The following is a 13,462-nucleotide window of genomic DNA, read 5'->3' on the forward strand; positions in this document are numbered from 1 at the left end:
ATGTAAGCTTTTAAGTCAGAGAAGTTAAAAGATTAGGCCATTTAAGTCACATATTTTGACACTCGCAAACTCACTCAACAAAACCTATAGGGTACTTTCCGTTGATGTAGAATAATGAAATTTGGCAAGAAGCGGGATTTCACAGTACAAGCAAAGCAAAAAAAAAATCTACATCAACTTTCCGTTGATGTAGAATAATGAAATTTGGCAAGAAGCGGGATTCCACAGTACAAGCAAAGCAAAAAAAAAAAAATCTGAAAATTGTTAAACTGTGGTTACATAAAAAATATATTTTTGCCATTACAACTTGCATTGCATTCATCACCCGTCAAAAGCATAACAGACGAACATTACTGCACACAAACATAAAATGTAAGCTGTAGTCATGTTATAGAAAGTAAATAAAAAGTGTTGTGGCGTAGCAAGACAGCCACGCCACTCGGAAGTAGCCGAAATGCACGCGTTACACACGCCGGCTGGCGTGATGTCTGAAACAGGATACGTAATGAATGCTATAAAGGAAAGTACGTAGCTTCTTTAATACTTAACTTTAATCCATCATTTGTATACAGCATTCTTGATGATACAGTTGAGACTCTCTCTAGACATGGTTAATGGCGCCTTGCTAGGTCGTAGCCATGGACTTAGCTGAAGGCTATTCTAGCTATCTCTCGGCAAATGAGAGAAAGGCTTCGTCAGTGTAGTCGCTAGCAAAGTCGTCGTACAACTGGGGCCGAGTCCTAGTACGTCTCTCTAGACCTGCCGTGTGGTGGCGCTCGGTCTGCAATTACTGACTGTGGCGACACGCGGGTCCAACATGTACTAACGGACCGCGGCCGATTTAAAGCTACCACCTAGCAAGTGTGGTGTCTGGCGGTGACACCACAAAAAGTACTTTACTAAATCTTCTATATCTACAGGAGTCCCCTGCACGCTTCTTATACACACATCAAAAAACGTTTTGCATCACCTCGGCTCCGAGAGTTCCGGAACCTGTACAGAAGATTGGAATAGAGATCAACATAAACATCATTTCCGCCCTTTTTATTGCTCATGAAAACCACACATTGCATGTTGTGCCACCATACAGCAATACCTTCAGAGGTGGTGGTCCAGATTGCTGTACACACTGGTACCTCTAATACCCAGTAGCACGTCCTGTATTCGTCGTGGCATACTATTCACAAGTTCATCAAGGCACTGTTGGTCCAGATTGTCCCACTCCTCAACGGCGATTCGACGAAGAGCCGTTAGAGTGGCTGGTGGGTCACGTCGTCCATAAACAGCCCTTTTCAATCTATCCCAGGCATGTTCGATAGGTTTCTTGTCTGGAGAACATGCTGGCCACTCTAGTTATCCTGAAGGAAGTCATTCACAAGATGTGCACGATGGGGCGCGAATTGTCGTCCATGAAGACGAATGCCTCGCCAGTATGCTGCCGATATGGTTGCACAATAGGTCGGAGGATGGCATTCACGTATCGCACAGCCGTTACGACGCCTTCCATTACCACCAGCGGCGTACGTCGGCCCCACATAATGCCACCCCAAAACAGTAGGGAACCTCCACCTTGATGCACTCGTTGGACAGTGTGTCTAAGGTGTTAAGCCTGACCGGGTTTCCTCCAAACACGTCTCCGAAGATTGTGTGGTTGAAGACATATACGACACTCATCGGTGAAGATAAAGTGATGTCCTGAGCGATTCATTTGGCATGTTGTTGTGTCCTCTGTACCGCACTGCATGGTGTCATGGTTGCAAAGATGGACCTCATCATGGACGCCGGGAGTGAAGTTGCGTATCATGCAGCCTACTGCGCACAGTTTGAGTCGTAAAATGACGTCCTGTGGCTGCACGAAAAGCATTATTCAACATGGTGGCGTTGCTGTCAGTGTTCCTCTGAGTCATTATCCGTAGGTAGCGGTCATCCACTGCAGTAGTGGCCCTTGGGCGGCCTGAGCGAGGCGTTTCATCGACTGTTCCAGTCTCTCTGTATCTCCTCCACATCTGAACAACATCGCTTCGGTTCACTCCGAGACGCCTGGACACTTCCCTTCATGAGAACCCTTCCTGGCACAAAGTAACAATGCGCACAAGATCTAACCGCAGTATTTACCCTCTAGGCATGGTTGAACTACAGACAACACGTGCCGTGTACCTCCTTCCTGGTGGAATGACTGGAACTGATCGGTTTTCGGACCCCTCCGTCTAATAGGCACTGCTCATGCATGGTTTTTTACATCTTTGGGTGGGTTTAGTGGCATCTCTGAACAGTCAAAGGAACTGTGTCTGTGACACAGTCAACGTCTATCTTCAGGAGTTCTGGGAACCGGGGTGATGCAAAACTTTTTTTGATGTGTGTAGTATGAGCAGTCTAGTAGAGCAACTATTGTAGAGATTTTGATACGGTCTTCGAATTCCCTGAACCGATATTTCGCCAGTATGTACATCGGAAACAGGCACAAATGGTTGAGATTCTCGATTGCCAATATACACTGTGTGATCAAAAATATCCGGACGCCCCCAAAAACATACGTTTTCATATTAGGTGCATTGTGCTACCACCTACTGCCACGTACTTCATATCAGCGACGTCAGTAGTAATTAGACATCGTGAGAGAGAAGAATGGGGTGTCACGTGTGTCATACGTCTGTACGCCAGATTTCCACACTCCTAAACATCCCTACGTCCCCTGTTTCCAATGTGATAGTGAAGTGTTGGAAACGTGAAGGGACACGTACAGCACAAAAGCGTACAAGCCGACCTCGTCTGTTAACTGACAGAGACTGTCGACAGTTGAAGAGGGTTGTAATGTGTAATAGGCAGACATTTATAGAGACCATCGTTCAGGAATTCCAAACTGCATCAGGATCCACTGCAAGTACTAAGTTAGGAGGAAGGTGAGAAAACTTAGATTTCATTGTCAAGCGGCTACTCATAAGCCAAACATCACGCTGGTATATGCCAAACGACTCCTCGCTTGTTGTAAGGAGCGTAAACGTTGGACGATTGAACAGTGGGAAAACGTTGTCTGGAGTGACGAATCACGGTACACAGTGTGGGGATCCGATGGAAGGGTGTGGGTCTGGCGAATGCCCGGTGAACGTCATCTGCCAGCGCGTGTAGTGCCAACAGTTAAAATTCGGAGGTGGTGGTGTTATGGTGTGGTCGTGTTTTTCATGAATGGGGCTTGCACCTCTTGTTGTTTTGCGTGGCACTGTCACAGCACAGGCCTACATCGATGTTTTAAGCACCTTCTTGCTTCCCACAGTTGAAGAGCAATTCGGGGACGGCGACTGCATCTTTCAACACGATCTGTTCATAATGCACGGCCTGTGGCGGAGTGGTTGCACGACAATAACATCCCTGTAATGGACTGGCCTGCACAGAGTCCTGACCTGAATCCTACAGAACACCTTTGGGATGTTTTGGAACACCGACTTCGTGCCAGGCGTCACCGATCGACATCGATACCTCTCCTCACTGCAGCACTCCCTGAGGAATGAGGAATGGGCTGCTATTCTCCAAGTAACCTTCCAGCACCTGATTGAACGTGTGCCTGCGTGAGTGGAAGCTGTCATCAAGACCAACACCATATTGAATTCCAGCACTGCCGATGGAGGGCGCCACGAATTTGTAAGTCATTTTCAGCCAGATGTCCGGATACTTTTGATCACATATATAAGTGTATATGGAGGGCTTATTTCAATAGTGGTACAAGTCCATTTTTGTTCATTCTGAGGTACAGTGTCCTAAAGTTAAATGAGCGCTGTTGAGATATCAGAAATATTCAAGCATATGGAGATGAACCTTTCTTTCTGTTTGTTTGGACCATTAATGTCAGAAGCATTATAGACAGAAAAGTGGAGGTAATGGACTTATACCACTATGGAAATAAGCCCTTCATGAAGGATTGCGAGGAATCCTCAGTGATCGAGTTCTACTCGCATTTGGCCAATTTTTATTTAGTTTCGGATGTCTTCTTTCTTTCAGCAGTTTGTAATTTGTAACATAGAGTTCAAGGCCTTGCACTAGGCATACCCGGAACCTTCGAGAATTCTGATTATATCTCGCCTTTCCACGTCGATTTCTAGTAAGATTTTAGACGATATGCTGTGTTCCAATGTTACAAAATACCTCGAAGAGAACAATTTAATGATGCTTAATCAAAACGTATCAGAAAGCAGCATTTGTGAGGAACGTAATTGTCTCTTTCACGCGAAGTAATGAGTGTTATCGATATGGGATTTCAAGTTGATTCCATATTTCTAGATTTCCAGAAGTAGTTTGACAACATTCTTCACCTGCGGCTTCTAATGAAATTGAATACTTATTGAGGGTCGTCTCAACTGTGTGACTACATTCTTAATCCGCTGTCAAAAAGAACACGGTTCGTAGTAATTGTCGGAAATTCATCTAGTGAAACCAAAGTTACACCTGTGATTCCCCAGGGAAGTGTTATAGGCCCTGTGGTGTTCTTAATATATAGACACAATTTGGGACACAATCTGAGCAATGTTGACAGGTGATGTTGTCGTTTACCGTCTTGTAAAGTGATCAGAAGATCAAAATGAATTACAAAATGATTAGACGCAGTCTGCAGGCTGCGAAAAGCGGCAATTGACCCTGAACAATAAAAAGCATTAGGTCCTCGACATGAGTACTAAAAAAACAGAAAATGACGCATGAATTCATTATTATCATTAAGTAAAAACTGCAATCAGCCTTACCCATTGCAAAATTTTCTTCAGTGAATTTAGGAAAACAGCTGCAGTGTTCTCAGATGAGCACGAATAAAATAATGCTCTATCATGATTTTCTTTTTCGAAGTGAAATGAAAGTATACATAGAAATGGAATCAATAATTTTACAGAAAATTTACTTTTCCTCTTGCCGGTGTTAAGTGCAATATATCAGTTTCATTAAATTTACTTGTACCGACAGCGAAGATGATTATTTCCGCTTTATCACTATAGGACAGGAAGTCATTTCCAGTTAACAGTGGGCATAATATCGGACCCTGTGGCAAGCCGGTAATGGTATTCACCAGCGCAGAAGAGGTGAATCGTCCGTCTCTGAAGGACGCGTCGTCGACGAGAGATTAAGCCCTAATCTTCCTTCTTTCCTTCCTTCCCTCCTTCCCGCCATCTCCCTGGCGCACCTGCCCTTCTGCTGGGGAACACAACCAGACAGCGTATCTTCCGCTAGTGTCTGGCTTACCTCTACTCCACGGACAGCAGCCTCGGGTTTCCCGCGAGATAATCCCACACACACAGCCAGCCACGCCTGGCTCCGCCCCCGCCGTCACGGGGATATCCGGACTTAACCACGCCGCTCCCTACCAGCTGTTCTGCCTCTTAATTACTGCTATCCCACTACCGTGACTGCCTCCGACAATCATCTGACGACTGCTGTGCAACTTGCGCAACTACTGCGGCTCCTAGTTTATATTCCATTTTTAATTTAGTTTATTTGGCCATAGTTCATTCAAACAAACATATTTGACATGTTATGTTAATTTATAGAGCTAAAATATTACAGCTGTTTCTGAAAGGATGAGCCAGTATCGGAGCATGGCGATAATTTTGCTTTTGTGTTAATTTGCACGTATTTTACTATCTGTCTTTCTAAAACGATGGATCATAATCCTTACCGTGTGAAAGTGCTGTTGAGCTCAGGAAAACGGAAGGTGGTTAGAATACTATCCATCATATATCAAGACCATAAGATTCTGTAGTAAGATGAACCATCTTTGGTCACTATACTACAGAATGATAGATGCTATATTTCTTCTGCTTCTGCTTTTACGGCCTCATTGGACCACATCAGTAAATCATTTTCCGGTCATCTTCTTCAACAGGTTTACTTTCCGTATTGTCCAGTGTCTTTTCATTCGCTCTGATCTATTTTGATTATTAACTAAATATCATAATATTAACAGCTAAACACGAAACTGAAGTACCGATTTTTAATATTAATTGTACAAGGAGGCCAATGATCCACGTATAATTCGAAAGGTACTTTGCCATAGATGTGCACAAAGAAAAAATAATGTGTGATGTAGCCGTTAGCCGCGTGGGATTAGCCGAGCGGTCTTAGGCGCTGCAGTCATGGACTGTGCGGTTGGTGCTGGCAGAGGTTCGAGTCCTCCCTCGGGCATGGGTGTGTGTGTTTGTCCTTAGGATAATTTAGGTTAAGTAGTGTGTAAGCTTAGGGACTGACGACCTTAGCAGTTCAGTCCCATAAGATTTCACACACATTTGAACATTTTTTGTAGCCGTTAAGGGTGGTAAAAGGAAGTAGAAGCTTTCACATTCATAATAGTGATGTTGCATTCTCTATCAAGCATTAACATCTCCAATATCAGAACATTGAAAATTGAAGAGCTACCAACCTCTACTCTGCGCACCGATTAGATGCTGTGATATTAATTACACACACTAAAGTAACAATATTTCATGAAATCGCATCCTAGGGGCTTTAATGATTACATGGTTCGTTTGCAATAAAACATGCATACCGAGCAGCTATAATGCGGCAACTACTAGGTCGATGATGTCAGCAGTGCAAATCAACATATCGAAGTAACGAAGTCTGTAAATAACGTTCTAAATTGACGTTGTTTTTTCGCTTACTTTTCTGTAAGAGTAACTGTGTAGTCATTTTCTGCCAATACCAGAAAATTTGAAGTAAGTTCCTAATTTTTAATTTCTTCATTTTCAAAAACTACTACTTCCGACTTACCTTATTACGCGGAAACTATATTTGTATTTGGATGTGCCTAGAAGGAGGGTGCCGACGGGTCAGAGCGAAAGACGCAGAGCTAGACAGACACAATTTTTACGCAAAGAAAGTGATAGCAATGTGGACATTCGTAATGATAATGCGTCTGTTCTATTTAACGATCATAATATTAATGGACAAGAAGAGAATAGAAGCTTTCGAAACGTGGTGCTACAGAAGAATGCTGAAGATTAGATGGGTATATCACATAACTAATGAGGAGGTATTGGATAGAATTAGGGAGAAGAGGAGTTTGTGGCACAACTTGACAAGAAGAAGGGACCGGTTGGTAGTACATGTTCTGAGGCATCAAGGGATCACAAATTTAGCATTGGAGGGCAGCGTGGAGGATAAAAATTGAAGAGGGAGACCAAGAGATGAATACACTAAGCAGATTTAGAAGGATGTAGGATGCAGTAAGTGCTGGGAGATGAAGATGCTTGCACAGGATAGGGTAGCATGGAGAGCTGCATCAAACTAGTTTCAGGACTGAAGACAACAACAACAACAACAACAACAATATTAATGCGTGGGCATCGACAATTAAAGTACCGATCTTTAAAATTAATTATAGAAGAAGGCCAATGAAACTTATATAACTTTAAACAGGCTTTGCTGTAGTCGCACACAAAAGAAAAAAAAATCATGTGTATACATAGTCATTAGGAGAGGTAAAGAGAAGCAGACACACAGATGAGAAAAGTTTTTCTATGTCTCTGACATTGCTATCAACTTCTACAAAGCGTGACGATCGGGTGCTATATGGTAGAAATGGCACACGAAAGTAACAAAGTTTCGTGAAGTTGTATTCCAGGAACGTTCATGTTTAAATGTTGCACCGGACAGCTACAAAGCCGCATATGCTACGTCGTTGATGTTGTCAACAGTGGCAAACGAAACGTAGTAACGAAGCCGTCGGGGACAACAAACTCTTATTAGTGTCGTTTTTTCACTTAATTTGGTCTAACAAGAGAACCTCCCCATCGCACCCCCCTCAGATTTAGTTATAAGTTGGCACAGTGGATAGGCCTTGAAAAACTGAACACAGATCAATCGAGAAAACAGGAAGAAGTGTGGAACTATGAAAAAATAAGCAGAATATACAAACTGAGTAGTCCATGCGCAACATAGGCAACATCAAGGATAATGCGCGCTTCGGAGCGCCGTGGTCCTGTGGTTAGAGTGAGCAGCTGCAGAACACGAGGTCTTTGGTTCAAGTCTTCCCGCGAGTGAAAAATTTAAATTTTTATTTTCAGACAATTATTATCTGTCCGTCCGTCCGTCCGATGAGAGGTAACTGCGCCGTAGTATGGGGACGCTACACCTAAACGGAAAAATTTGAAAACATTAAAAACATACGTTTTGACAGAGCACAGGGAAAACTGTGCGACTGTGAAAAATGGTTCAAATGGCTCTGAGTACTATGCGACTTAACTTCTGAGGTCATCAGTCGCCTAGAACTTAGAACTAATTAAACTTAACTAACCTAAGGACATCACACACATCCATGCCCGAGGCAGGATTCGAACCTGCGACCGTAGCGGTCACGCGGTTCCAGACTGAAGTGCCTGTAACCGCACGGTCACACCGGCCGGCTGCGACTGTGAAACTGTTGCATTTATTGGTTGCAGTTTACGTGACAAGCTCTTATGTTTTCAGCACTTTTTTGGGTGTGATTATCACATCCACAAGAAAACCTAAATCGGGGAAGGTAGAACAATCTTCTTACCCATTCGCCAAGTGTACAAGTTAGGTGGGTCGACAACATATTCCTGTCATGAGATGCACATGCCGTCACCAGTGTCGTATAGAATATATCAGACGTGTTTTCCTGTGGAGGAATGGGTTGACCTATGACCTTGCGATCAAATGTTTTCGGTTCCCATTGGAGAGGCACGTCCTTTCGTCAACTAATCGCACGGTTTTGCGGTGCGGTCGCAAAACACAGACACTAAACTTATTACGTTGAACAGACACGTCAGTGAACGAACGGACAGAACATAACTTCGCGGAAATAAAAAATTAAACTTTTCGCTCGAGGGAAGACTTTAACCAAACACCTCGCGTTCCGCAGCTGCTCACGCTAACCACAGGACCACGGCGCTACTGACCTTACACTCTCCTTGATGTTGCCTATGTTGCGCATGGACTACTGAGTTTGTATATTTTACTTTTTTTTTTCAAAGTTCCACACAACTTCTTCCTGTTTTCTCGATTGATCTGTGTTCAGTTTTTCAAGGCCTATCCACTGTGCTAACTTATAACTAAATCTGAGGGGGGGTGCGATGGGGATGTTCCCTTGTTAGAGTAAACGGAACAAACTCGATGTTCGTTTGCTGCTGTCACCACAAAATTTAGAGTCTTTCTAATTTTCAGTATCTTCATTTTGAGTAGTTACAACGTCCCTTATTATAAGGAAATTATGTTTGTGTTAAGCTGTGCCTCAAAGACGAAGAGCTAGAGAGGCACAATTTTTGTGTAGAGATAGTAATGCAGTGTTGATCGGGGTAATTCTACTGTCGTATTTTGAGAACTGAAATTGCGGTTTGATAAAATTATGTGCAGATTTTGTAACGTAAATCATTTCGCGTCTGAGATGACTTTACGTGATAGAATGGCATTCACACTGTGTTGGTCATAAGGAAAAGTTAACTTGCCGCCATTAACACAAAATTTATTTTTCAACGCAGTGTATCAGAGAACCGGCCGCAGTGGCCGAGTGATTGTAGGCGCTACAGTCTGGAATCGCTCGACCGCTACGGTCGCAGGTTCGAATCCTGCCTCGGGCATGGATGTGTGTGATGTACTTACGTTAGTTAGCTTTAAGTAGTTCTAAGTTCTAGGGGCTGATGACCTCAGCAGTTAAGTCCCATAGTGCTCAGAGCCATTTTTTTTCTTTATTTTTGTATCAAAGACACCCTTCAAATCACTGAACAGTTAAAGAGAAATCGCACAATTATTTCAAGAATACACACAGCTACAATGCAACATTTGCCACGGATCAAATCTGCGGCTAAAATTTCTGTTACTTTAAGATACGTGACATTTGCTATCACAGGTCAGCCCCACTAATGCAGTTGGTCGAGTTTCGATCACAGCCGATACTATTAATTTTTATTGTTTGTCGTTTGTCTATTTTTGCTTTAAGTCTTTTTTTTAAGTTTTTCCGGTTCTTTAAGTTTTCTGTTTTGTTTTGCAAATCGCTCAGGGTTAATTTTAGCTCTTTACTGAAGTCCAATTATTAGAATTCCGTTGCGACACATTTCGTCCTTCAAAATTTTTAGTTTCCCTGGTTGTATGACGGAATTTGTGTTGTGTGTCTAAGTAATTATTATTATTATTATCGCTTGCGGTCGAATTTTGACAAACTGAGTCAGTGGACGATATCCGTGATAAAAATTGTCATGCTTCTTAAAGTGATAAACTCTACATAAAACTGTGTCTGAAATTTTAGCCTCAGAACTGACCCTGAGAAAATGCTGCATTGTTGCTACGAGTATTATTGAAATACTTCTTTGATTTCTCTTTAATTGTTCGATCATTTGAAGTGAGTCTTTGATACACAGTGCGTTTAAAAATAAATTTGGGTTAACGGCGGCAAATTAACTTTTCCCTTATGGAAACATTGTGAATGCCGTTGCATCGCGTAAAGTAATCTCGGATGGGAAATGATTTGCACTGTAAATTCATCAAACCTCAATTATAACTCTCAAAATTTTTGGAGTTACGTTCACTGCCCATTTAAATTTATCTTTCAGAACAACAATAGAATTAACATTATCAACGTCCACTTTATTCCTATTACTTTATGCAAACAAAACTTGTGTCTGTCTAGTTCTTCGTCCATCGGTTAGTGTTCTTCTTCGAGGCACAGCCTAAAATAAATATCCAGTAGTTTCCGTATGATAAGGAAAGCCGTAGCTATTCAAAATGAAGACACTGGAAATTAGTGACACTTCATATTTTGTGGTGGTGGCAGCAGACGAACACAAAGTTAATTCATTTAGTCTTACAGTTAGACGAAAGTAAGTGAAAAAACGACGCTAATACGCAGCGTTTGTTACTCCCCGTCGGCCTTGTTACTACTTTCGTTTTCCACTGCTGACAATATCAACGACGTAACATTTGTAGCATTTTAGCTGCCAGGGATGTGCGTATTACTGCAAATGAACCACCTGCAACATTTGAACATTAACTCCTGGAACGCGATTTCACGAACCGTTGTTACTTTCGTATCTCATTTTTACCATAGCACCTGATCGGTAGTCGGCCGGAGTGGCCGAGCGGTTCTAGGAGCTACAGTATGGAACCGCGCTACCGCTACGGTCGCAGGTTCGAATCCTGCCTCGGGCATGGATGTGTGTGATGTCCTTAGCTTAGTTAGGCTTAAGTAGTTCGAAGTTCTAGGGGACTGATGACCTCAGAAGTTAAGTCCCATAGTGCTCAGAGCCATTTGAACCATTTGAACCTGATCGGTACGCAGGGCGGAATTTGGAAGCACTTCAATTTTCAATGTTCACGTATTGGAAAGTTTAATGCTTTAATGGAGAAGGAATCATCAGAGTTACGAATATGAAAGCATCCAATTCCTTATTACCACTCTTAACGGCTTCGCACACAAATAATTTTTTTCTTTGTTCACACCTATGGCAAACTACCTTCCCAATTACGTAAGTTACATTGTTCTCCTTGTATAATTAATATTAAAAATCGGTACTTCAGTTTCCGTGTTCACGTATTAATATTATGAGCTATTTTACTTTTTTAAGTCCTTATTCTGTGTGCTCTAAAGAGGCTTGTATGTGTAATATACATTACATAAGATTTATTCTTTAACGGAATTTTTAGATGTATAGATTATAGTAGTCTCTTTAATGCCTTCGCCAATTTATTTTAATATTATTTTCATGTAGAAAAAGTTTTTAGTTTTCGTTCCTTTTTTTCTGGTCTATAGTCACGAATGCTGCTATTTAAGTGATAACTATTGTGTTCTTTTTTGACTGATTGATAGATGTAATCAGATGGTGCAGCTAGACCTGTAGCTGTTTTTTAAACAGACTTTTGCAACGATCTCAGTTACTTTTTGGGTTAGTAATCTTACGACCTACCTTGTCTCCTAAAAATTGTGTTCATATTTTATGTGTGGGATTGCCAAACACATTGGGTACATACAGTTTGTAGATAGAAGGAACTAACTGTTAAAAACTGATGACAGCGCTGTAAGGACTTAATTTACAGAATAGGTTTAGCACTTCGATGTCGATCTTCACAGCACTGTTGTATCCCATTACACTCATGTTCTTGTTGTGGCCTTCAGTCCAAATACTGGTTTGATGCAGCTCTTCATATTACTCTAATCTGTGCAAGCCTCTTCATCTCCGAGTAAATACTGCAATATACATCGTTTTAAATTTGCTTACTGTGCTCATCTCATGGGCTCTCTCTACGATTTTTACCCTCCTCACTTCCCTCCAGTACAAAATTTATGGTGTCTTTGTGTCTCAGAATGTGTCCTACCATCCAACCCCTTATACCAGTCAGGTTGTGCCACAAATTTCATTTCTCCCCAGTTCTGCTCAGTACCTGTTCATCAGTTACGTGAGGTATCCGTCTAATCTCAGCATTCTTCTGTAGCACTATATTTCAAAAGCTTCTGTTCTCTTCTTGTCTAAACTGTTTATTGTCCTTATTCCACTTCCATACATGGCTATACTCCACACAATATTTTCAGAAAAGACTTCTTGACACGTAAATCTATACTCTTTGTTTAAACTTTTTCTTCTTCATAAACGCTTTTTTTTTGCCATTGCCGCTCTACATTTTAATCCTCTGTTCTTCGACCATCATCGATTTGCTGCCCAAATAGCAAAACTCATCCTCTACTTCAAGTGTCTTCATTTCCAAATCTAATTCCCTCAGTATCACCTAATTTACTTCGACTGCATTCCATTATCCTCGTATTGCTTTTTTGTTGACGTCCATCTTATATCCTCCTTTCAAGACACTGGCATTCCTTTCAACTGCTCTTCCGAGTCCTTTGCTGTCATTGAGAGAATTATAATGCCATCGGCAAACCTCAAAGTTCTTATTTTTTTCCCCTGGCCTATAACTTCTACTCCAATTTTTTTCTTTTGTTTCCTTTACTGCTTACTCAATATACAGATTGAATAATATCGGAGATAGGCTACAACCCTGTTTCGCTACCACATTTTCCCTCGCAAGCCCCTCAACTATTTTAACTGCCATCTTGTTTCTGTACAAATTGTAACTAGCCTTTCGCTCCCTGTGTTTTACCCCTGCCACCTTTAGAATTTGAAAGAGAGCATTCCAGTCAATATTGTCAAAAGCTTTCTCTAAGTCTACAAATGCTATAAACGTAGGTTAGACTTCCCTTAACCTATCTTCTACGAGAAGTCGTAGGTTCACTATTGCTTCGCGTGTTTCAACATTTCTCCGGTATCCAAACTGGTCTTCCCCAGGGTCGGCTTCTACCAGTTTTTCAGTTTTTCTGTAAAGAATTCGTTTTAGTATTTTGCAACCATGATCTATTAAACAGATAGTTCGGTAGTTTTCAGACCTGTCAGCACCTGCTTTCTTTGAAATTGTACTTATTATACTTGCAGTGTGAGGGTATTTTCCCTGACTCATACATCTTGCTCAGCAGGTGGAAGAGTCTTGT

This window comes from Schistocerca cancellata, chromosome 2 (assembly GCF_023864275.1).
Source record: "Schistocerca cancellata isolate TAMUIC-IGC-003103 chromosome 2, iqSchCanc2.1, whole genome shotgun sequence".
Classification (NCBI taxonomy): Eukaryota; Metazoa; Arthropoda; class Insecta; order Orthoptera; family Acrididae; genus Schistocerca; species Schistocerca cancellata.